The sequence below is a fragment of the Canis aureus genome, chromosome 14, assembly GCF_053574225.1.
Source record: "Canis aureus isolate CA01 chromosome 14, VMU_Caureus_v.1.0, whole genome shotgun sequence".
Lineage (NCBI taxonomy): Eukaryota > Metazoa > Chordata > Mammalia > Carnivora > Canidae > Canis > Canis aureus.
The window spans coordinates 45,962,688-45,987,960 of NC_135624.1; the positions used below are offsets into that span (position 1 = coordinate 45,962,688).

Below are 25,273 nucleotides of genomic sequence, written 5' to 3' on the forward strand. Positions count from 1 at the left end.
ATCTGGGGAAACTCTATATCCATTGAACAGCAATTCCCTCATCTTCCTTTCCCGTCAGAAAGACAGTATTTTCAATGATACAAATTCAGTCTATGAAGGAGATAGGAAGGAAGGGCAAGTTCTCAGCCCTATCATCATGTGTTTATGGAATAAATAAATCAGATGGCATGTTTAATCAGGTGATAGGACTCAATAAGAATAATTAATGCAATATAGTTATTTGCCTTTTCCTCCCCAAGCATGCCTGAAAATACCAAGATGATGGGAGTTACTGTGTTCTTTGTTCATATAAAATACCAGCTATTTCCCCTATGTATAGCCTTCATCTTTATGTTTTCTTTTAAAATAAGGATCTTAATGTAACTTGGCTTCAAATAAATTTTCTTCAATCATTATATTATGATCAATACTCATATAAAAATATATGAAAAATTAAGTTAGGCTACAAGGTGCTTGCTATGTAGCAAGACAGAGAGCGTAGAACTAAGTCCAACATAAGGCATTGCAGGACCAGCATCTTATGAGGCATGCAGAAAATAGGGACTAAAGATGCTAAGCAGGGAGAAGAAACATTTTTTTCCTATGAGTGGGAATAAAGATAATGTGAATAACTTCTTATTTGCATTCATTATTGAAGTTATTCTGGGCATTTCAATCTTTGGGTGGAAATGATTTTACTATTTTCTATTATGAGATACACATTCACTGTGCAATGATTCAGAAACTATAGACCAGATATGTTTAAGGGCAGAGGCCGTGAGGTCGAAGACACTAAAATGAAAAGACAACTAGGGGGTCAGATCTTGGAGCTGTTCTGGAAGGTCACATTTTCAAAACATGTACCTTATATATCAGCAGTAGAGAAAAATCATAAAGTGAGTATCTCTCTCCTTTTTTTTTCTTCTTTAGAGAGAGAAAGAGTGAGAGCAGGAGTGTGGGTATGGGGGGAAAAGGGAGAGGGAGAAGGAGAGAGAGAGAATCTCAAGCAGGCTCCATGCCTGGCAGGGAGCCCAACATGAGGCTCAATCTCACAACTCCGAGATCATGACCTGAGCTGAAATCAAGAGTTGGATGTTTAACCAACTGAGCCACACAGGTGCCCCATAACATGAGCATCTTGAAGCAAGGTAGAGATTGGAAACAATGAGAGAGAACATAGCAATTTTTCTATACAAAATAGATGAGATTGAGAAATCAAACTTGATTTTCAAAAGAAAGAGGAAATGTGAGAATCTGAAAGAGACAGGTAAAGGAATGGAGTGGGCAGGTGAAGAAAACCAAGGACATTTTAGAATAATTGCTCCAGTGAACGTGTTGGCAAATCACCAGGATATGAATAATGTTATTTTCATTGAGAACCCAGCTAAGGCCAAACAGCACAGTTCAATTCTTGGAGTCATCAACATTGAGAAAATTCCCTGAATTGATTATGGGGAGATTCCCTGAGTCATCTTTGGTGTTTGTGAGGCAATAGAAACATTTTTTTTTTTTGTAGATGAAAATGCACAAAATTATGCCTGCATTCTTCTTCTGAAAAAAAAAAACATACAATACAATTATGTAAGTGTAGGAAATGACTCAGAGTCTGTATCCATGAGACTAGACTATAAGCCTTGATTGTGAAATGATTTATGTCTTTGATTAGATTTCATTCAACACAGACTTAGATTCCTGTATGATCATGATGATCAGTTTAATGAAATCTAATTCACTGGATAAAAATCAAAAGCACAATGAAAAATACAGTTATCTGTTTGGCTCTTGTCATAGCCTAACTTTTTACCACATGGTGAGTTGGCAGCTCATTTGTAACCACAAGGGCCTCGGGTTCTAATTGCCTACGGAATAAATTCCACCTGGACACCCCGCCAACCCTTCAAATAAAAGATACGACAAAAAATTCAGTTATTGGCTTCTCTTCATTAGCTCTTTTGCCTCCTGTTTTCTCAAATTCTGTTGATGTTATTCTCATTCTAGGCACTCAAGCTAGAAATCTTAGGATGATTTTTTATTCTTTCTTTTGTCTTGGCACTCAGAGCCAATATGCCACCAAAGTCGTTTGACTTAACAATATTAATAATGAAATAGGCAATATCTCTTGAGGACTCCCTCTGAGCTAGGCTCTATGCTAAATACTTTGTATTGTTCTGTTCAATCCTCATCCTCATACAAATCCATAAGGAGAGGCTATATTGTCCTCATTGATGAGATCAGAGCAATTGAGTAATGTGTCCAAATCTCTGCAGCTGGTAAGGAGGGCAGCGAGAATTTGAATTTATGCTCTTACCAGTATGCTGAAGTCCATCTCCTTCCCATGTAGCTGCATTCTCCTCATTCACTATTTTATCACTTTTTTACATCTTTTAAACTTCCAGACTGTTGATCCTTCTCCAGTACTTTCTTACTATGAGATCATAAATATATTTCTATTGCCTAATAAAAGCAACTCAGAATATATATCCAAAGGGTCAAAACCTTTCATACTTTGGATCCAGTTCACCTCTCCAGCCCTATCTTCCCCCATTTCTAGCCATATGACCAGTCCTCAGCCAGCACACAATGTCGATTTTCCTTAGAAGACCAAGCCTGTGCAGAAGCTGGGAAGTGTTGAGTACTTGACAAAAGGGTGAGTCATGCCTGCAGTATGGTAGAGACTAAGCTGGAAAGGTGATTACGGCCAGAACGCAGAGTTGCAAATAAATCTGACTTCTGGCCTGGACTCAAATAAGTTTGACATTTGGTGGAGGTGGGGTGGATAGGTGGTGTCTGCGTGTGTTGAGGGGCACCGTCACTTTTTTGCAATGTTTTGGTGGTATTGTATCTAAAGAAAAGCTATCTTTGTTTATTTTTGGTTTGCATCATCACATTGAAGGAAATTAGAACATATAGCAAGATCAGTAAGATTAGGTTTCTTCAAATAATTCAATGGTTAATGTGGACGGTAAGACATTCTTGAGCCAAAGTATTTGATTTTCTCAAGATTGTAAGAAGTATCAGGGTGAGGGAAATGTCAAAAGAACTTTAAACAAGACTAATAACATAAAATTATTTTCGAAAGATGAAAGTAATAAGTAGAAGTAGTTGTTTTGATGGAGTAAGATAGCCAAATCAAATTGTTATGGGGTACTTAATATAATAGTAAGTAATAACGGATACTTCATCAATCAATGTGGAAATTTAACTTAAATTCTTATCATTCAAAAATATTTTTGATCAATCTCATCATGTGTTTGTTCAACTTTCTTAGAAATATTCAAACATAAGATATCCATCGTAGCACATTTTGTGTTATTTCATACAGTATGTGATAACAAACAAAAATAACAAAATATATCTATTAATTATTAGGCAACCTCACATTTTGTATTCCAGATAATGACCTGTGTTATTTTTCTCTTAGGTTTTATAAAAATGGTTTATTAAAAAATCATATACACAATAGTAGTTCTCATTAAAAGAACATTTCAAAGCACCAAATAGTTTCCACTGGGTGATTTAAGAAACAACTTACATACATTATAGAACAGCATTCCCTATCTTGCATTCTATGCAAGTGAGAAAGAGGTTTGAAGCCCAGAAGTGCATGTATTTGGAAGACTGAGAATTCGATGGGCATGACATTTTCTAGCCAGATAAAAATACACATGCATATGTCTGCATGACTCATTCCACACAACTCAAAATTGCTGGAGAGTGGGTGTAGCTATGAATATTACTGCACAATGAAGTTTTCAAAGAAAAAAAAAACAAATTTGGCAGCTTCCAATCTTCCTGGATAACTTTAGATTAATTGAAATTTCAATTAATAAAATGCCCAAACTAAAAATGCATTGAAGGCATGTCAAGTACTAGAGAACAAATGAGAGACAATGAATAATGCAAAACCAAAGTGATAACTGTTCTATAAATGCATATATTTCGTCTGTCTGTCTGACTACCTTTTAACAAAGTTAGGTCATGTCTCAGGCAGTAAATTGAAATAGATCATTGACTTTTTGGTCAGTACTTCAATTTCATTGTATTTCATATCCAAATTGTAAAATCTGAATTGTCCAGATAGTTTGTTTCATATTCAAACATCTCTTTGTAAATTGTGATTTGATTATTAGTTGTGAATGAGGCAGGTTCTAGTTAAAAAAAAAAAAAAGACGACGACGAAGAAGAAAAATAATACAGACAACTTTAAAGCTATCATTTTTGAATGTTTCCTTATGCCGGGTACTGTGGTAAGTGACTTTACATGCATTAGCTCTTTCAAGCCTAAAAGAAATACATATGAACTTTTTTTTTATCCTTCTTTTTTTGTTTGTTTGTCTCAGGTAAAAAAACAAAATAATATAGCATATTACACAAAGCTAGAAAAATGGAATAGTCAAGATTCAGTCCCAGGTTTGTCTGGTGCCAGATTTCTTCTCTAAACTAGTGCACTCTTCAGCATGTCTAAGAAAGAATTATTTCAATTTAACAAAAGTCAGGGGGCTCCAGGCGTTCAAAATCAGTGGCCCCAAAATGTCTGATTGTGACATGCAGATTTTTTGAGCTTAAAACAAGCAAGGTCTGAAAGACTCAGGAAGAATCTGTGCAAGTCCCCCTAACTCCGTAAGATAATTTAGATACAGCACCTGCTCCAGGATGGGAACTACCATCAGAGACACCCACAGTATAATATGAACAAGGAACAATCAACAGGGAGGGATTCAGCAAAGTTTGTTAAAATTCCTCTCTGTGTCTGAGTGTTTCCTCATGACTCAGCAAACAGTTGTAACCAAACATTTACTCTTTTTCTTCTTCCTATGGATTGTTTTCCTTCCCAATGAAGTACCAGGCCTCTATCTCTTCTCCTGGGTTCAGGATGACATATATATCTCATTTTTTTCTGACTATCTTTGGAAGCTCACATGTTTATATGGATTCCCTGTGCATATATAATGTAATTAAATCTCATTTTCTTCTGTTAATCTGTCTCATGTCAATTTGATTCTTAGATCAACCAGAAGAATCTCTAAGGGTAGAGGAAAAAAATTCCCATCCCAACAGGGCCATTAATAAAAATTTAAGTACAGGTGAGAGGAACGGAACAAACACATGTCTGCAGGGGCTGAAACATGTATGTGAAGGTTAATATATAAATAATCACAGATTTATAGAATCACACTTTAATCACTGGATATTCCCACTTTATATAAATTGCCCAAGTAATTCACTTAACTCTAATGTAGCAAAACCAATATTATCATTTTATTTTTTACACAAAGGCTCATACAAACATAGTAATGTACAGAAGTTGTGTAGGAAGCTTGTTGTTGGAAAGTTTATAAATGGATTAAATTTTATCCATAACAGAGCTGAGTGCACATATTTTTGTCTTTGTAAATCACTTCAGAGAAATTTTTGAAAATTGGGTGGTTAATAAAGGTCAAACCCAATCAGACCAATAGTGAATGAACCTACTTCATGAAGACACAGCTATGTGAGGGAGAAAAAATAAGGTAAAGGGTAGAAAAACAACCTCCATGCTTCATTTCTGTGCATCTTAATAGTCAATATTAGTGACTGCAGCTTTTGCCACTGCTATCGATTATGAAATTGGCATCGTGAACCATAAAGGCTTTGCTTGCTCTCCTGCCATCCTTTTTATTGACTTAAGCATAAGTGAGCTTCAATAAGCAGATATTTGCTTTGTGCACATGGAACAAAGCATAAAAGCAAACAAGAAAACGGCATTTTACTTTTCTCTAATATTTTCTGGGCTCTTCTCACCCAGCCTTGAAGGTTTCAGTCACAAATTCACAACTGTGTGTATGTTTGTGACCTACAAATGGTTTACTTTGATCTCACCTCCTCTGATGTCATATAGTCCAATTTATCGAAATAGTACATGTGGTCTTTATCATTAGTCAGATTTCAATTTCCCAACTGTATCCCAATTGTTCTTCCTTTCTCAGATAGTAAATATTCCCCAGATGGTAAATATAAGCTAATTAGAGGCAGGATGTGTCACATTAATTCATTTACTCATGCACGCGGGCATTATTTCATTCATTCAGAAATGATTTATTATCATGAGACTATCCAGCACTACCACAGCTTTTTCCTATTTTAAATCAGAAAAAGTCTCTTAGCCACCCTGGGCTTCAGTTTTCTCATGCCTCATATGTGGCCTATCAAAGTGAATTATAATTATTGTGAAAATTAAACGAGAAAATTTCTGGAAGAAGCAGAAAACATGGCCTGGAAGGTTCTCAGCACATGAAGGCTCCTGCATTTCCTTGGGTAAGACCTTGGTAGGGGCACCTGGGTGGCTCAGATCGTGATCCCAGAGTCCTGGGATCGAGTCCCTCATCGAGCTCCCAGCAGGGAGCCTGCTTCTCCCTCTGCCGTGTCTCTGCCTCTCTCTGTGTCTCAAATAAATAAAAATTAATTAATTAATTAAATCTTTAAAAAAAAAAAGGAAAGACCTTGGTAAATGCTGAACTGCCTGTTAACAACTGGTTAGTTCTGTCAAAATGGTCAAATAAATGATCTGTTTTGACGTAGCCATTCATTTGTCTAACTCTTTAATAAGATTAGAGTTTAAAAAAATGAAAATAAATCTTGCTCACCTCCTGTAGTCGGGAAAATATACCAAATGCATTGTAGCAGGTACTTCTGGAAAGGGAGAGAAGGAAGTAGATGGGGATCTGGGACGGAGGAGTGTAGGAGCAGAGGGGATGCTGTGCAGGGGCCCTGGGATTAAAGGCACATCTGCTCCTGAGAAACTGGGGAGGGAGAGGGAGAGGGAGAAGCAGGGAGCAATCACGGCCAAGAGGGCATTGGTCTTGTCTACAGGCACCAAGGAAAATACATAGCATTGCACAAACACATGTGAGTAAAGATAGTAAATGCATGTGTTTATAGAGTTTCTATGGTCCCTTTCCTTACCCAGTGACTGCTAGCTGCCAATCTAGTTGTCCCGGGGGAGGGGTGGGGGAGTGACACAGGGCATGCAAGTCAGGATCCTCTTTCAGTTCTGCAACTTCCTCAGGCTGGACAGAAGCCTTCCACCTTTCCCACAAGCAGCGTGCATGGAAGACAGACATGCAACCCTCGATTTCGGCCTCCTCGGGACAATGGTGTACATCAATTTTACTGAGTCAAAAAAATGATGTCTCCTAATCACAGACTTGAAACTACAGAGTCAAATGTGTTGATTTCATCACAAAATAGATTTTCTGCTTATGTAAAATGCTTTAAAATTCTAACATGACTTTAAGACTGGAAGTCCTTTCTTTTAAGGACTTAAGTCATCAGTTTTAGTGGAATTTAATTATTTATAAGGGAGAAAGCAAGATATCATGGCAGTCAGAGCAGTGTGGGCACTGAGTTAAGACTATTTTGAACCAAAAGAGAATGCATTTTACGTAAAATATAATAATGATGCTATTTCATATCTTTATGAGGAGATTTTTTTTAAGATTTTATTTATTCATGAGACACAGAGAGAGAGGCAGAGACACAGGCAGAGGGAGAAGCAGGCTCTCTGCAAGGAGCCCCATGTGGGACTCAATCCCGAGACCCCAGGATCATGACCTGAGCCAAAGGCAGACACTCAACCCCTGAGTCCCCCCAGGCATCCCTATGAGGAGATTTTTTTATATAAATTTATTTTTTATTGGTGTTCAATTTGCCAACATATAGAATAACACCCAGTGCCCATCCCATCAAGTGCCCCCCTATGAGGAGATTTTTAAAGCCAGACATCCATGATCTACATTCTGCTTTGGTAAAATTTACCTCATTTATTATCTTTATAAAAATAAACTTCCTAGATTTCTATTCTACTTAAAATTAATTAAGGTTTACCTTTCAGCAGGAGAAGAGTGTATATACAGGGACAGTAGTCGAATATTTCTGAGAAGAGTTTCCATCGTAGCTTTTTTCCTCTGCTGCCCTTTTGGCACAGAGCATCCAGGAGACAAGACACTGAGAACAAGGAGCACTGCTAATTGGTACTCACATGTTAGTCAAAATGAAATCTTAAATATTCTCTTTCAGAGTGTACAGAGGTCACTCACTCTCCACAGAACATACCTTGAATAATATCGCTTTAAAATATTTTTTAAATTTTATGAAGTGCCAATATATTTTCAAGGAAGAGCCAAATTTAAAACAATGTCTGGATAAATATGTGAAGTCCAAGGCATTGAGACAAAGTCATATATGTTTTAATCCTTAGGTTATTGTCTCATTGTCTTCTTTCCTTTAAAAAAAAAGTCAACTCTGTCTCTATAATTTTAATGAGGTGACACACTAACATAGAATAGATTTTATACAGTGAGCAGAGTATTGCTTAAGCATAAAAATTATAAAGAAATTATTAGACTACAAGTATCATAAGGAGTCATATTTTCCCCCATAAAATTTTTAAAATAAATTTATAATTACTGAATTCCACTCTTCAGAAGAGTTTTCTATTTTTAATATTTGATAATAAGTTGTACAGGACATTTTGCATGAGTGTGTCCATGGAATAGTAAGTTTTAATGTAGTTGCAATAAAAAATTATTTGCTAAGATTGAAGTGTTACCAAGAGAAGCCTGATACCTGTAGTAAGAAAACTAGCAAAAGCCTTATGCTCAACAGTCTAGAAAGAATGTTCTTCCCTCGTGTGCGTGAGAACATAGACACAGGTGCCTGGGATTCATGCGTGAAGGCTCCCATTCACTTCAAAGCCAAGCCCTTGTCCAGATGATTCTTCTGGGTGGCCCATTGACCACACTTTGAGAAACCCTGCTTTACAGTCTGACTCTCATCCTAACAGACTCAGGAAGCTGGACAGTTTTTCAGTAAGTCAAGTGTGGATGTATCTGTCTGGAGCAGACCCACGTGTACCGAAAATGAGGTGCAGTAGACCCTCGAACATCTCAGTTTGAACTGTCTGGATCCACTCATATGCAGACTTTTTTCAATATGGTCCAGTACTGTAAATGTACTTTCTTTTTCCTTGTTATTTTCTTAACATTTTCCTTTCTCTACCATATTTTATTGGAAGCATTTAGAATATGATACATACACCATATAAAGTAAGTACTAATCGCGGTGTCATTGGTAAGGCTTCTGGTCAACGGTAGGCTATTAGTAGTTAAGGTTTGGGGGAGTCAAAAGTTATATGCAGATTTTGACTGCATCAGGGGGGTCAACACTCTTAATCACCACGTTGTGCAATTTATATAACAAAATTCTAAAGTAGTAATTAAAATTAAAACTGTTAACTCATGCAAAGCAGTACACTTGGGTCACTAACGGAGGCAATTATACTCAAAAAGTCTGCCACATAGAGACTCAACACAAAATGATCTATAGGATTCAAATCAAGTGACATCAAGGTATAAAGCGTTCTCCAGAAAAAAAAAATCTTGTTAATTATGCAGAATGGTTTGCTATCTTCATTTTTAGAAGAAATATGAATCCATGGAATGTTACAAAGAACACAATCGTCCTTCACGCATCCATCACTCAGAATTAAAAAGTGCTAAAATTTTAATATATTTCATTCCTAAATGCATTAATCCCTTGATACTTACATTTACATAATTTGTATTATAGATGTAGGATATATACATATATTGTCTCTTATAAAACACTATAGATGAAGTCTCTACTGAAAACCATTTAGTTCCTTCTTTTATAGTATATTGCAAGATGTTTTCTTGGGTCATGCATAAGCTGTCAGGGATACTGTTCACTTACATGAAAGTCCTGAATGTCTGTCACTGTCAGCTGTTCACTCACCATGAGGCTACCTTCCTTTTAAAATGTATCCAGGGATATTGGCAGGGTGCTTCCTCAGTATAGCAGCCGGAGGATATTTTACATTTGTAGATACAAACAACAATTTATATGAGGAAGTTATCACATTAAAAAATTATGTGTGACTCATTTTAGAGGCATACACAGTAAGGATTAAGAAAATAATTCAAAATTTCACACTTTGAAAAGAAGTTTACACTGCAATCAGAAAGACAAGGTTGATATCTATGGGGATGTAATCCTTAGATGGAAGAGTAAAAATCTGCATATCTACTATGGCTCTAACACAAAGCATAAGAGCCTAAAATGGAGATCATTAAGGAAGGCTTTTTGGGGGGGATGGGGGATTTTGACCTAAATTATAGCAGTCTGGCAATCATTAGTGAGGAGGGAAAGGAAGATGATCTTAGCTGGGAACGTCTGACACACAAAGTGGAAACGATTCCACAGAAGTAGAAATGAACAAGCCTTGTGTAGACTGTGTCACAAGACCACCTAGATTATGGCTTATGACGATTGTTGAGATTTTAAAAATGGGTGGGTTGATGGTCAGATTTTAACAACAGGCTTTTCCAAAATGATTTTCACAGATTAGCTTTCCTTTAATGGTGTTTTGGAAAACACTGGCATTCCGTTGGATATTAATGCTATCTCCCTTCCCCTCCAAATTCATAACACATTCTATATGGGAATTGCTCAATACCCTCTCTATTCTATGCCCTCCTGGCAATTTAATGTGAGGATGAGCATACTGTAGTTTCTATGGTGTTGAGTAGCAAAGAAACATCTTTACATTTGTTCACTTTCATGCCTGAACTCTTTTTCATAAGTCTTACAATATTGGGGTTTGGTAACATTTGCAAGAGACAGAGGGGAATGAGTATAGATACTTGAACAATTTCGTAGCCTCATAAATAACCTTCAGAGGCTGGGACCAGGTCAAAGAAATGTGTGGAGGTGAAGAGGGGAAAGGGGAATCGCATCAGGAAATTGGCAGGGTGGCTAAAACCTGACTGCAGGTGCGAGGTAGGATGAGACCTGCGTGGTGGAGAGGCAGTAAGTAGAGGTGAAATCTGAACAACAATGAGGTAAATGAAAACATATTGGTTACTTGACTATAAAGGAATGAACAAAACAGCTATGAGTTAGTAGAAGTGATCTACTAGCTTTTTCTCTTTATTGTCTTTCAGGCAGAAAGGGCTTGAAGAAGTCAGTGGGGGCAAAAATGAAGTTCTGTGAGTGACTATGCAAATGTCATGAGCAATAAAAGTAGAATTAATGAATTCAAAGAAAATGGAATATTGTTACCTAGGAAATTAATCAAGAAAATGATCTACACAATTTAGGTCATCCATGGGGTATTATATATTGATATATACAGAGAAATATTATATCAGGGATTTTTTTAATTTTTGAATTGTAAGATCTGGAACTCAGAGGAGATTTTAATATCGAGTTCAGAGGACATATGAACTGAGGATGATAATATATCTGAAATAAATATGGAAAACAGATGCTGAAACTTATAATTCATGTGTTAGTGTTCAGAGAAAAAAAATAACATTATGATTAACTTTTCTCGAAGCCTGTGATGCCACCAAATGAAAGAAAAAAATGTCAGCTCATTCTCTATCCACTTGTGATGCTAGTTTCCTGTGGAATGACAAAGTAAGAGAAGTCAGGCAATAGTAATTTCAATCACCTCAAGATTGATTTATTTTCAATTGCAAGTTCAGTCTAGTGAAAGGTGTTATAATGGCAGCTGGAGATCCCCAAAGTGAAGTAGAACATGAGAAGCAGTAATTTAAACTGTTCTACGCGTAGACTTCTATCTTGACCTAGAGAATCACTACGGGCGTTCAATTATTGGACTCCTCTTGTTTATACTAATGCTACTTAACTGGAATCTTGTCTGTGGAGTGAAGGGTGCTTTATGTAATTTCTATTTATGCCTCCAATAGATAAAATATACGGAGGATTATCCTTCAGTTACAATAATGTGACACTGGACTATTGTCCCTATGGTACCAAGGAAATGTGAGGCATTTATGTAGATGATACTCTCAACAATGGGTACAGCACTTTACCATTTCAGAGAGCACTTCCACATCATATCTCATTTGGCATTTAGCAATAACATTATGTTTAAAATTGTTGAAGAATTGGGATCCCTGGGTGGCTCAGCAGTTTAGCGCCTGGCTTTGGCCCAGGGCGTGATCCTGGGGTCCCGGGATCGAGTCCCACATCGGGCTCCCTGCATGGAGCCTGCTTCTCCCTCTGCCTGTGTCTCTGCCTCTCTCTCTGTCTCTCATGAATCAATAAATAAAATCTTTAAAAAAAATTGTGAAGAATTGATGGAGCGCTTTTTCATGACTGTGCCAAGCACTGTGTCACCATATGCCATAAACTAGGATTTTTCCCTGGGTGTCTGCAAATTTACACAGAACGATTTTTTTTATTAACTATTTCATTCTGTTAATAAAAAAATGAACTTACTCCGAATTATCTGAGTGACCCTCTTATAATTGGACAGTGATAAATTTCCATTCTTGTTTTATAATTTGGATAAGCAGTCACCTGTTATTTATCAACCCAAACCCTAAAATAATTACGGTTAACATTAACTGCAATGTTTCTCAAACTGGAGTTCAAAGACTGAGACATCTGAAGATATAGTCTTGGAATGCTTAATACTTGGGGTCCAGGTTTCCGTTTCAGAGAGCCGAATCCACTGAAGCTAGCTGAAGCAGAAAACCATTCAGTGCAGAGAATTATTGAATGGTTTGCAGACTCACTGGGAGGTCAAAAGAAATATGTTTCAGTCAGAACAATTCCCAAAGATGCTATAGAAAGAGAAGCCAGAGGAGCTGCTTCAACACCATAGATGTGCTGCCTGTGGAGTTAGCAAACTGATCCTATGACTAGTGGCTCTGGAACCACCCAACCGCAGCTACAATACACACCAGCACTACACAGTTCACCCTTGTGGGTCCAGTAGACAAGTGGTTAGCATGAGGGACATACTCACTGAATACTTACAGAAGAGATGAACAGATATTCTTTCTTCCCTAAATAGGCTCAAAGTTCATTTGTGCAAATGGCTAAAGGAATTAAGAGACTTCACTATGGTCATGAAGGAGAGCTATTAGACCTATTGTTGGACTTCTGTATTCTTTACTGCAATTAGTCACTAAGATAAAACACTCCATAAAATTTTTGTGTGGGAAGAGCAGTTCATTTCTTACCATCAGGTGAACTTTATGGGCAGTGGGAGTGATGGGGACCACCTTGCTGCACATCTCATTCACAGACTGGATAGTTTGGGAGCAATGCATCCAAGAGAGCTAAGCCTTCTGCAGCATGGGTTGACATTCTGTTGGCATTCAGAGGGATGAAGGTGTATGGTCCAGGCCTAGAAGTGGTTCCCATAATATTTATTCACCTCACATTGAGAGGCACAGTCCTACAGCTCCAGCTGACTACAATGGAGACGAGCATTACAGTAGAGTTGCTCATTTTATCCACAGGAAGAATAGGAAATAGATTTTAATGGACATAGCTGACTTTGTGACAGTGTTGGAAGAGAAACTGCAACACCTGGTTTATAAAAGTCATTACGGTAAATTGTACTGTAAATGCTGTTTTTGAGAGATATTCCAAATAACATAGACAAAACATCTTATCTGTCAAAGCAGTAGTGATGGGACTTTAAATATCTTTCTGGGACCACCATGTTGGTCTTTAATGTATCTTAGGGTGATAAATAACAGCTTGTGGGATTTGTCTTTTGCCATATAACAGATCAAGGTGGTTTGCATTGCACCAAGCATCCAAACATTTTCCAAGGAGAGCAGGTCACAGTTGCTACCTGTCTCCAGATTAGATATTTTCTGCTTCTGGACATTAGGTATTTTCTGCTCCTTCACCCGTTGCATTTCATAGGAATGTCATTTAATTGACACTAATACTAAATGTTTATCCTTAATAATGGACCCCTTAAAAGAGAAGATTGATGTTGAATCCAAGTGGATGTATGCAAAACAAAAACAAAAACAAAAACAAAATTGATGAGAATTACGAGTTGAAAGAAATGTAAGGGCATGTGACAGATAAAGACATTCAGAGGAAGGGCAAGATTCTTTAGCTGCCCTACATCTATGGAGTTTGCTTCCTCCCACACATTTTTATTTTTCTGAATGCCTAAATCCAGTAAACTCATGTTTGACAATAACTGGTTTTATATATTTTAAAAGATATTATATGAATACATATTATAGAAAAAAAATCAAAACAGAGACAGCATTCCCAAGACTATAACATGAAGAAGAGGATCAAGTCTTAGCCCTTAAGAATAATGGACTGTAAGAAACTTCTTTTTTGGTTAAGCCCTGAGTCTTATCTGTCCTCCTCTAACAGTAAAGAAAGTTCAGAAATCCCATAGGCAAATGGTTAAGATGCCAAAGCTTAGTTTCATTTTGACCTCCAAGAATATCTAACTTTCTCCCATCAGCAGTTAAGACTTGGGATATGAAGCTCATAACATAGACTTGGCTATTATATTATCTTAAATTTATATTGATGATGCACTTTATCTTTATAATATTTCATCTTTACAACCTGATTACACAGATCTCTCTCCCTCATTTTCTTTGTTTCTTAAAAATAGAAATATCTTTTATTCATCTTTTTTTAAAGCCAGATATCCAATAAACGTTGATGTTGGTTAGGTACACATTCATACATTTTGTCCCGTCATCCACATGTGGTGGAAAAATAAAGCACTATTAGTGGACCCATAAGTCATGACTTTTCAAAGACATTCTTCTGAATTATTTGTCACTAAATTTGCTTACAGTTGCATGTTTTCCTTCAATCAGCAATACTATCATGTCAGATGTAAGAACCACTGACTCTTTTCACCACTGGCACAGTTAAATTCAAAATTCAATTGTCAGTAGGTAACTAAGACAAGGTAGGGATTTTGCTGACTACAGAGACTTTCCCCAGGAGGGATTTGGCTTCCCACTGGCTTCTTCAGGATGTCAATGTGTGTGTAACATTACCCTTTAGCGTTATAATTGAAACAATTATTACTCATTCAGTTTCTCTATAGAGTCCTTTGGTATTCAGTGTCCAATGTTCTAGGATAGAGCAGTGACAGATGACTGATAAGGAGTCTGTGTTCCTGGAGTTTTAGTCCCCACAGACAATAAGAATATAAATAGATGAACGAAACAAAGCAGATAGTGATATGTGCATAGAGAAAAAAAAAAAACAGGAAAATGTGATAGAGACTGACTGAGATTTTGTACAGCATTACACAGAGGAGTCAGGAGAGATCCCTCACGAGGTGACATTTGTGCTAAGATCTGAATGACAAAGTTGTCAGCCCCGTGAAAATCTAGAGGAAGGGCTCTCCAGGGAGACGCAAGTGTAGAGGCCACGATGACAGAATGAGTTGAGTTTATTTGCAGAGAAAGAAAGGGAGTGTGGCTGGAGCCTGGAATGAGGGGGAGAGGGTTGGGACAAGAGACTGGAAAGGAATTCAGCCCTTCAGCAATGATTCCCTCCTCTCCTGTGTAGGCTGGAGGCCTCTAGAGAGAAGGCAGTTATTTGCAACTACTCATGTAAAGAATATTCGTAGTGATTCCACATATGAGTTACTTTTATTTTTATTAATTTTTTAATTTTCCCCAAACATGGCCATAATATCTATTCATTGTAGAAATCTTAGAAAATAGAAATATTAAAAATTTAAAAAAAATCTTAAATCCCGAACATTCAAGTAAGTACTATGACAATTTTGTTTTCAAACCTACTTTTCCTAAGTATTTAGGGCAGTGAATCAGCAAACTCCGAAAAGGCCTAAATAGTAAATATTTTAGGCTTTGTGGGTCATGTGAATCTCTGTAGTGCCTACTCAACTCCTCTGCTGAATCTGAAATCAGTCAAAGACAAATGAAGGTTTATGACTGTGTTTCCAATAAAATTTTATTTAAAGACACTGAAATTTGAATTCCAGATAATTTTCATGTGTCACCAAATATTATCCAACCTTTTCATTACATTAAAGACCATTCTTAGCTGGTTGGTTATGTAAAAACAAGCAGCTAGCCAGATCTGACAAGGGCCCTTTGCCCTGATCCTTGGTTTAGACGCATAGGTATGTATCTCTGTCTCTATCTATAACTATATCTGTATCTAAATGATGTTATAAACAATAAAAAATTGAGATCAATAATATACACCTGTTTTAGAAAATTTTATCTCACTAATTTTTGCAATCTATGGCAGGTGAAAGGAATACGTTTCCCACCTCTTTGCAGTTACCAAGAACCGCAAGGCTAGTTGAGGTTACTGGATTGAGGCGCTGAAGATTAGAAGTGAACCCCAAAATCTCAGGCTGATCTACCCTTTGGAAGCCAACTGAGGCCTCATCTCCATTTGCCCCGGGGCACTGCCGAACCCACCGCAGATGCTGCACCAATGAGGAATGAATCTTTATGTTTTAAGCCTCTACACTGCTGATATTTGTTACTTTAGCAGAACTTAATCTGAATAATCCAGGGTTGTTTCTGTTTGACTTCAGCCTTTACTAACACATTCTGAAAGATCGTCTTTGACAGCACCAGCAATGCGACATTTCGTTGTATAAAGGTACGCTGCATTACATATAACCAACCATCTAATTAGTTTTCAGACTTGAGTTATTCTCCAATTTTTTCCCAACATAAATTCAGCCACAGTGAAAAGACTTTAAGTAAATATTCATACTGACCCCCGTTTTTTAAAAGATTTATTTACTTATTTATTTGAGGGGGGGAGAAAACTCAGGGGGGTGGGGGAAGCTCAGAGGAAGAGGGAGAGAGAGTCCTAAGTAGACTCTCCGCTGAGCCAGGAGCCTGACACAGACACAGGGCTTGATCTCAAGACCCTGAGATCATGACTTGAGCTGAAACCAAGAGTCGGACACTTAACTGACTGTGTCACCCAGGCACCCTTTGATACCTCCTGCTTTTTAAAAGTTTGTTTCACACCACTTCACTTTCACAAAAGACCTGCATTATTTCCTGTTTTTGCTGACCAAATTAGATCTGGAGAGGATTTTTGCTTTTAGGATGCAAGGCAAAAAGTGAAAATAATGTTCACCATTTGTTTTGTAGGGAGCTGTTATGGAGACAGCGCATACCCCACTAGCAAGAGGGGCCCCGCTAAGCTCCTTCCCTGGGCACTACGCTCAGCCTCTCAGCAGCAAGCTGCCATAGCTTTGAACTCTGTCTGTGAGCATCTGTGCTTTATCTCGATTTATTTTGTGCATCTGTGAGCAAGGGGTATCCTAAGGTATCAGAAAAGCCTCAGAGAGATTATTTGTGGGGTCTCAGAATGTTCAAATTTTTTTCCATGTAAATTAGTGGTAATTGCTTTTTCAGTTTATGCTGTTTGGGTTTACAAAAGTTTTCACAGGCATGTTCCACTCTCAGGTAGCAGGGGAAACCTGTATTTTAATTTCATTTATTTATGAATTTTAAAAATGTAATCATTGAGATCAAGTAGTGAATAGTTTAAGGACCACTGTGTATATATTCCCAATTTATTCATCATGCAGTTTGTGACATTTAAAGCTCTCATTGCCTATATACATTCTACAACCATTTTATTATCATTAGTTCAATATTGTTTTTAAGATCTTGCTTGATTTGATAGTGAAAATGGTATTTCTTTATACTAGTTTGCATTTCTTAACTAGTAAGTTTGAATTTTTTTCATGTTTGCTATTGGTCTGTTGAATTTCCTTTTTCAGTTTGTAGGTCTGTGACCTTGACCACATATTGACGCTCTCTGAACCTCGATTTTCTTTTCTATAAAATGGAGGTAATAATAGGAACTATCTCATGTGAATAATTTGAGGTCTACATTAGATAAAAAGTATAAAATATTTAGACCATGTCAAAGTCCACACTTAGTTGATTTTGCATTTTTATTCTTTCTCTTCTTATGCTCCACATATTCTCTATCCTCCAATGACCAAACTAACCATAATTCAAAACTTATTTCAGGACATCACATATCATAATTTTCCCTCCTTGGAGCTTGTATAATCTACCATATCAAAAATGAACAATTTTTAATCTCATTAGATTAACAATAATAGGCTGTTTAATTTTTTTAAAAAATTTACATCTTTCTGTTCAACGTATGTTTAATAACAAGCAATTGTTAGGATCTGTTACTCAGTTTCCTCATTTACAAAGTAGGGATACAAATAGTACTCATAGGCTTTTTGTGAAAATTAGGTGAGTTTTTTATGTAAACTGCTTTGAACAATGCTTGATACATAGGAAAGGCTGAATAAATGTTATATTTTTACTAGAATTTTTATTACTATTATCATTTACTATTACTATATGCAAAACACCACAAAATTAATGTTATAAAAGACAATGCACTTCCTTAAAAGACCTATGGCTTTTACCTTCCTTACACCACACTGTAAGTTTTCAATAGCTATCAAGTCAATGAGTGCAAAATGCAAAAGTGGATTGTGGAAGGGGCACTTGAGTGGCTCAGTTGATTAAGCATCTGACTCTTGATTTCGGCTCAGGTCATAATCTCAGGAAGGTGAGAGGAGTTCCATGTCAGCTCCACACTCAGCACGGAGTCTACCTGAGATTCTCTCTCTCTCCCTCTGTCCTTCCCCTGCTCAGGTGCACTTACCCACTCCCTCTCTCTCTAAAATAAATAAATGAATTTTTTTTTAAAGCGGGTTATGGAAAATTAAGATTTGGATGCAGCAATATCAAGGAAAATTTGATATGGGATTAGACATGTGAATGTCTATATATCTCAAAAGGTAAAAAGGAAGAATGAGGAATGTACAAACACCCTGCTTTTTTATGCATACAACCAATTGAGAAGACGTTGGTTGCTTATCCATAAAGGCGATAAGAACGGAAGGAGTAACAGCAACAACAAATAGTCTATACAAAAAATAGCTAGAAACTTGGAAGAGCATAGGATTGTGGGATGTTTATTTGCATGCCCCAGCTAACTCTCTGTCAAAGAGAAAACAAAGTCAGTGAAAAGGGGGATGTGAAAGAGTTGGTAGGATTAGTGCATAAGAAGGAATGTAGCTTGTAACATATGAAAGAGGTTCCCTCTTCTTATAATGCCATAGGAAAAGCAGAGATTTCTCATAAAGCTGAGAAATTTGGCAGAAGTGTAATTTGGAAAGAGGCCAGGAAGGAAGTTTCCTGAGATAACAAAGGATATCGCTAAAGCACATACTAATTATCAGTGCCCAGTTATTTTTAGATGAAGTTTCCCCCAGAAGGTCTGCCCCTTTCTAGATCTATCTGCCAATCACAAGGAAAAAGAGCCCAGTATAGCCTCTGGGAGGTTCCCATTCTCACATGTTCTAGGTTATATACATTGTCTTGTGTTCCTCGGTTGTTTACCTGAATGCGTTATTTTTAATATTGTTCATTCTTTCATTTGTTCATTTATTCAACAAGCATTGATTTAGCACTCTTCTATGGCAAATAGTGTGCTAGATATCCTGGGACTGTGTCTGTGACTAGTAAAATAAAATAATATAATATAACAATACATATTATATATTATATACAATACTATGTAATATAACTATATATAATAATTACTAAGAACTATTATTGTAATAAACTTTATAGCCACTTCACAGAGCACTTACTAGGAGTCAGGCTGGGAATTTTTTTAAACACTTGATTATCAGAAACAAAAAGTGACAAGTATAACATCCCTGATTTATAGGTGAGGAAATGAGGCACAGAGAGGAGAGCAACCCTCTCAAGTCCATCAACCAGTAAGTGTCATAGGTAGCATGACTCCAGTCTGTCCCTCCAGCCACATTGTTGAAGGACGCCTTTGAGAGGAGCATGTGCTGCTCTCAGAGAACTTAGAGACTGGCCCGAATAGTTATAAGCATGACAAAAGCTACATTGGGGTATATTTAAGGTGTTATGAGAACACATATGAGATGTATCTAACCCGAGGAATGAGAACAGAAAAGACCCCATCCAAGACTAAAGGGTAAAGACTGGATGTTGGGATGGGAGGCCAACCTGTTCCAGGAAGAGGGAACAGCATGAGGGCCTAAGGCGAGGGACAATAAGATCTGGTTCATTTGAGAAATGAAGTCCAGTTCACTAGAGCTGATAGGGAAGGATGATGAAGATGAGCCCAAAGACTTAAGATAATGAGGGCAGCCCCGGTGGCGCGGCGGTTTAGTGCTGCCTACAGCCCAGGCTGTGATCCTGGGGACCTGGGATCGAGTCGCACATCGGGCTCCTTGTATGGAGCCTGCTCCTCCCTCTACCTGTGTCTCTGCCTCTCTCTTTCTCTCTCTCTGTGTTTCTCATGAATAAATAAATAAATCTTTAAAAAAAAAAAAGACTTAAGATAATGAAGTCAGGATGCTAGAGCTGTGGGCCCTGCTCTTCTCTTACAGGTCTGTCTAAAGAAGTGAAGTCTGATTCCCCTTCCAAAGCCCCATTCGTTAGTGCCTGACAAAAAGTGCCTGACTGGGCCACCACCTTGCCACGCAGAACCACTCCAGGCTGATTTCATGGGAAACCTGCATCTCTACCTCAGTCCCTTGCCTTTCCTGATGCTCAATAGCAGACAACCTCATCCTTGAAAAAAGCCTACAAAGGTTTTTGTAGGATAGTTTTAGAGCTAAAGGAGTTAACCTTCAGTCAACAGAGGATGAGTTCTTAGGGTAGGAAGAATTTCTAGGAGGACTGATTACGAGAGTGCAGCTTAGATGGCCCTTATCAGATGTCAGGGAGTATGTGAAAAAGTTGCCAGTATATGAAGAATGATTTTTGAAAGAGGCTGAGTAAAGACAAGGCATTCAAGAAGAAAGTCAATATTCTATAAGACTGAGGAAGCATTTGATGGAAAGGGCAAGAACAGAACAGCAAAGAAGAGGAAATAAGTGAAAGCTAACATAGCAAAACTCTAAATACAGGTGAGAGAATCTGTGTATATCATAGAGGTAGAAAGTATAAAGAAAATGTCAGACAAGAATAAAATATCAGACAGAAAATATGGAGTATGCAAAGAAGAGGAAATTAGGGTTCATTTTGACATGTTAAAAATAGACAATAAGACGGTACGGAAAGGGAAATTAGAAATCAAGGAAATGTTCTTTCAGAGAGAAAATGATAAGTCACATAAAACAGAAGTGATGTGTGCCACGAAACATAACTGAGCACTGATCACCAGGCTTCGTAGACATGTCGCTGCAGAGGTTGGCAGGCTTAGCAGAAGGCATGACACGCAGGGCAAATGATATGCCAGAGATCCAAAAATAGCTGATTGTGAATTTCAGAGGAGATCTGAAACAGGCCAAAATAGAGAGGTGGGAAAATTATTAATTAGCTTACTCAAAAATATGGCTTTGATGATTAACTATAATAATTCTTTCTTTAAATCTGGATCCAAAATAGCGTTTGCCAGATAAGCTGCTAAAATAGGCTAGGATGTTATATATCAAAGTGACCCACATTCTAATGCTCAATGGGTGGGGGGAGAAATAAATTAATGTGACGAGGAGAGTGAGGCAGGTCTACCCACACAGTCCTCTATTTTCATGTGTGCTCTGTAGACCCTCTCAAGAAGAGATAAATAACAAATCGGAGAGAAGACAAATGGAAATGATTAAAAAGAGAGATGCTATCGGAGGTTAGTTAATAAGCCTAGGTGCCTTATGCAGATGGCATCATTTTGACAATAGTGGACAAACCAAAGATGAAAATATTTCAGATCTACAAAGGGCACTCCAGGAAAGCTGAAGCAAGAGGCACAGTGCTCTCAAAGGAGACAGAGGGAGGTGATATTGAAAATCTCAACGTGCAGGCCAGGCCACTGGCAATGCCTGACTTGCTTCGGAGAGGAAGAAGGCGCAAAATGGCATTCGTGCAATGGAAATAAGAGAACAGAAGATGAAAATAAACAGAGGGGATTTGAACATGATTTGGAAGCAGGATCTGTATAATTAAGCATTGCCAGGGCCAATGCGTGTTTGCACATCACAGCTCCCACCCCTGCACGCAGCTCCTTCATGAAGGAGTCCTTTCAAGGTCCTCCTAGCACAACAGGGCCCAGAAAACTTAACAGGAGGTTTCAGATTTCTCATGAGAGGATGATCCATGTCAAAGTATCAGCAGTCAGGGTTTTTATCTTTCAAAGACACGAAGGCAGAAGGTGGCAAAAACTGGGCCAGATGATGATGATGCAGAGCACGGCCGAGAAGCATCCGCTTTGGCAGGCACCGAGCCCCTCTGACATCAGGCTTTACCATCTCAGCTGCAGGGCTGGGCCACTGACTCACCCCGCGGGAGTCTCCGTTTTCTTATGTTTGCAGCCTGAAGTTGCAGTGAGAATTAAATGGGGTAACATTATGCAAATGGGCTGGTGGATTTTAGTGGAAGTGGAATTTGAAAATCTAAAGACTCAGAAGGGGGGGATGGGAAGACACCACTGAAATAATAAAACCATCCTGAAGAAGTTAAAGTTGAAAGCTTTACACGCATTGCCAGGCAGCTCCTAGAGATCACTGGGACGTGGAGGGTTTCACAAGACACAAAAGCAAAAACAGAGAAAGCCTGTCCCAAGCATGAGAAATGAAAGGAGACACAGCCACAGATGACATGTCTTTTGGAGACACTCCTTTACAGGTTGGGGGTGGGTTGGGGGTGGGGGGAGTGACGCAGCTGCAATCACAGTAGTGTTAGGGCCTTGTCCAAGCAGAATAGCACCCATAGCAAACACAGGTGGGCAGTGCTCTCCAGGGGATCCCAGAAAGGGTCAAGTGTTGTTCATTCATTCATTCACTCATAGATTTGACAAGTGTTGACTGGGCTGGGCATAGCGAAACCGTCAGAAGAACTAATGGGGGGGGGGAGAAATTACATAGAAAAAGAGATTAAGAGCACCACACCCGCTTGTTGGCATTAACTGAATTACGATATGCCGGATGGTGATCACAGGAGGTACGAATCTATATCCAGAAATTTGGGGGACTCCTGGCCGGTTCCGTCGATAGAACCTGTGACTCTTGATCTCAGGGTCTTCAGTTTAAGTCCAATACTGGGGATAAAGTTTACTTTGAAAAAAGAGAAGGTGTTCATGCCTTGGAAGAAGAAGGAGGAGGAGGAAGTGGAGGAGGAGGAGGAGAAGGAGGAGGAGAAACACCTTAGGGCATGACATATTGTGACACAGCCTCTTGTAAAATTGCTGGTCTGATCTTCACAAATTTGAGAGGTTTCAGTTGGTCGGACTCAACCTGCAAGTGCACTTGGGGAGCAGGGAGGGAGGCGCACTTCACAGAGGTTTTTTGATTTGCCTTTGAGCTGCTTTGAACATCACCCCCCCTTCATAGCCTTGATGGAAGAGGAGGAGCAGAGATGCTGAATTTAATAATGGTTCGCACTCCTTCTGAACAATAACTAAGAGGCCAGCTAGTTATGAATGATGCATAAATAAATTTTAAGCTATTTACCTCATGTTAGCTGTAAAAGATCTTTGAAAGATATAAATCATGAAAATTATAAGAGACTATTATTAGCTGCTGGTCTACGAAAGACACGAGGGCACGGGCTTTTTCATATTTAACCTGTACCCACGTCGCTAGCACCCAGTACAGTGTCCTGCGCAGAAATGGCATTTAGAAAAAAATAAAGAAAGAAAAAAATAAAAAGAAAAAAGAAAAGAAAAAAGAAATGGCATTTAGAAAAAATAAATAAAAATAAAAATAAAAAAAATAAGAAAAAAAAGAAATGGCATTTAGTACTTGTGGAACTTTATTAAGTACCTGTTTGTCTTTCAATGACCCTGTTCACTTATGCCTTTACCATACACTTTGTAAATGTATTTCACGTTTCATATGAAATGTATTTCACATGCCCAGACTAATACGTTCTTTCCACTCTAAAAAGAGGAGACTGAAATCATATTTTCTCTAATCTTTCCCTAAAAGAAACATTAAGAAATATATTTCTCAAAATTAAAAAAAAAAAAAAAACTAGACAAAACAGTGACTTGTCAGCCAGGCAGCCAAGGTGAGTCCAGTAAGTACCTCTTTTCGGGTTTTCTTCCCACCACAACAAAACTAAACAAGAAAAAAATGAGACAAGTATTACTGTGTTTAAGAAAAACTCATAATGTCAAGATGACATACAGTTTTTGTAGTTATAACGTTGCTATCACTCAGCAAGTGGCTGAATAAATTAGAAATAGAGCACAATATTATCCATTTTTTAAAAATAACGCAACACAAAAGGTTGCCAAGATACTGAGCTTTTATCATCTCTAACGCTTGTTCTCCTGGTTACTTTTGTTTCGTCTACCCTATGTGACAATGTTTGTTGCTATAGTTAAATCCAATTTTCATTTTTAGTGCTGCTGGATGCTGCTGAGATGCACAAAAGGCTAACAACCCTGTGTCTTTGGGCAAAATTCCTCTATCTGGGTGCAACTTAAGCTTATTTTCCCAGAGTAATTTCTAAAGGTCTAAATGGCATCAAGAATGCTTAGTTTGTGCCAAGTTTTTTTTCAGACAAAAACATTTGCTCACTTACCGGGTAATTGTGTTACAGGGTAGTGAATTCTCCTTTTCACCCTTATGTATTATTTTTAAGTAATATGTCATATGCAATACTGGCCACGTATTGAAATTTTGTCTGGGAGGAGTCAATACTTTATGGATCTCATCTTTATAAAGACTTTATCTTTGATCATGGGCTTAAAACCATTGAATAAATTCAGTTTACATATTCAAAGAATCTGCAGCTTAAAAGGAGGATGGACCCAGACAAGTAAATTGCAGGGGTTACCTCTGGGAAGTGGAATCTGTAGGGAAGAAGAGACATTTTTATTATATATATACTGGCATAAGTATAAGTATATATATATATTTTTTATAATATATATATAATATGTATATATACCATACACCTATCAATAGCTATATATATAATTCAGATCAAAGATGTTTTTCTATACTTTCAAAACTTTCTCTACTAAGTTGCTTTTTTGTTCCAGGAGAATAATAATACATACTGAAAAAAAAAAGGAAAAAAAACAAAGAAAAAAATAATACATACTGAAAAAATCCAGTTTGAAAACTGACATAACCAGCTCTAAGGTGCTTTGGAGACAAATCCCCCAGTGTTAAGAAAGGGGTGCAAGGCATGGAGATCAGAATTAGCAAATGGCATGTGGGTAATGGAGGAAGCAAAGCAGTGAGTAATGATAAATCAGCTTTTAGCTGAGATATTACTTTCTTTAATTCCCTTCTCCATGCCTTTCTGTATTCCATCCTACCGTTAGAAAATATTCACACTTCATCATTAGGGTCCATCATCTTTTTCAAGTCTCAGTTCACAAGACACATGTCCATCATTGTTTCATGAGATGACTAGAAATGCCTTTTTTGAGGAAG

General features: G+C 37.7%; 1 long non-coding RNA gene across 3 annotated transcripts; it reads left to right on the forward strand.

Annotated features, from left to right (window-relative positions):
* The first annotated feature begins 1,987 nt into the window (after positions 1–1,987).
* On the forward strand, positions 1,988–22,482 carry LOC144283597 (uncharacterized). 3 transcript variants are annotated; one of them, XR_013352162.1, is made up of 4 exons: positions 1,988–2,626; positions 16,084–16,446; positions 16,953–17,069; positions 20,276–22,482. It is a non-coding gene; the product is annotated as an uncharacterized LOC144283597 (long non-coding RNA). The 3 variants fall into 3 exon arrangements; XR_013352160.1 differs by having other exon boundaries at positions 1,995–2,626; positions 16,116–16,446; XR_013352161.1 differs by lacking the exon at positions 16,953–17,069 and having other exon boundaries at positions 2,005–2,626; positions 16,116–16,446.
* The last annotated feature ends 2,791 nt before the right edge of the window (positions 22,483–25,273 follow it).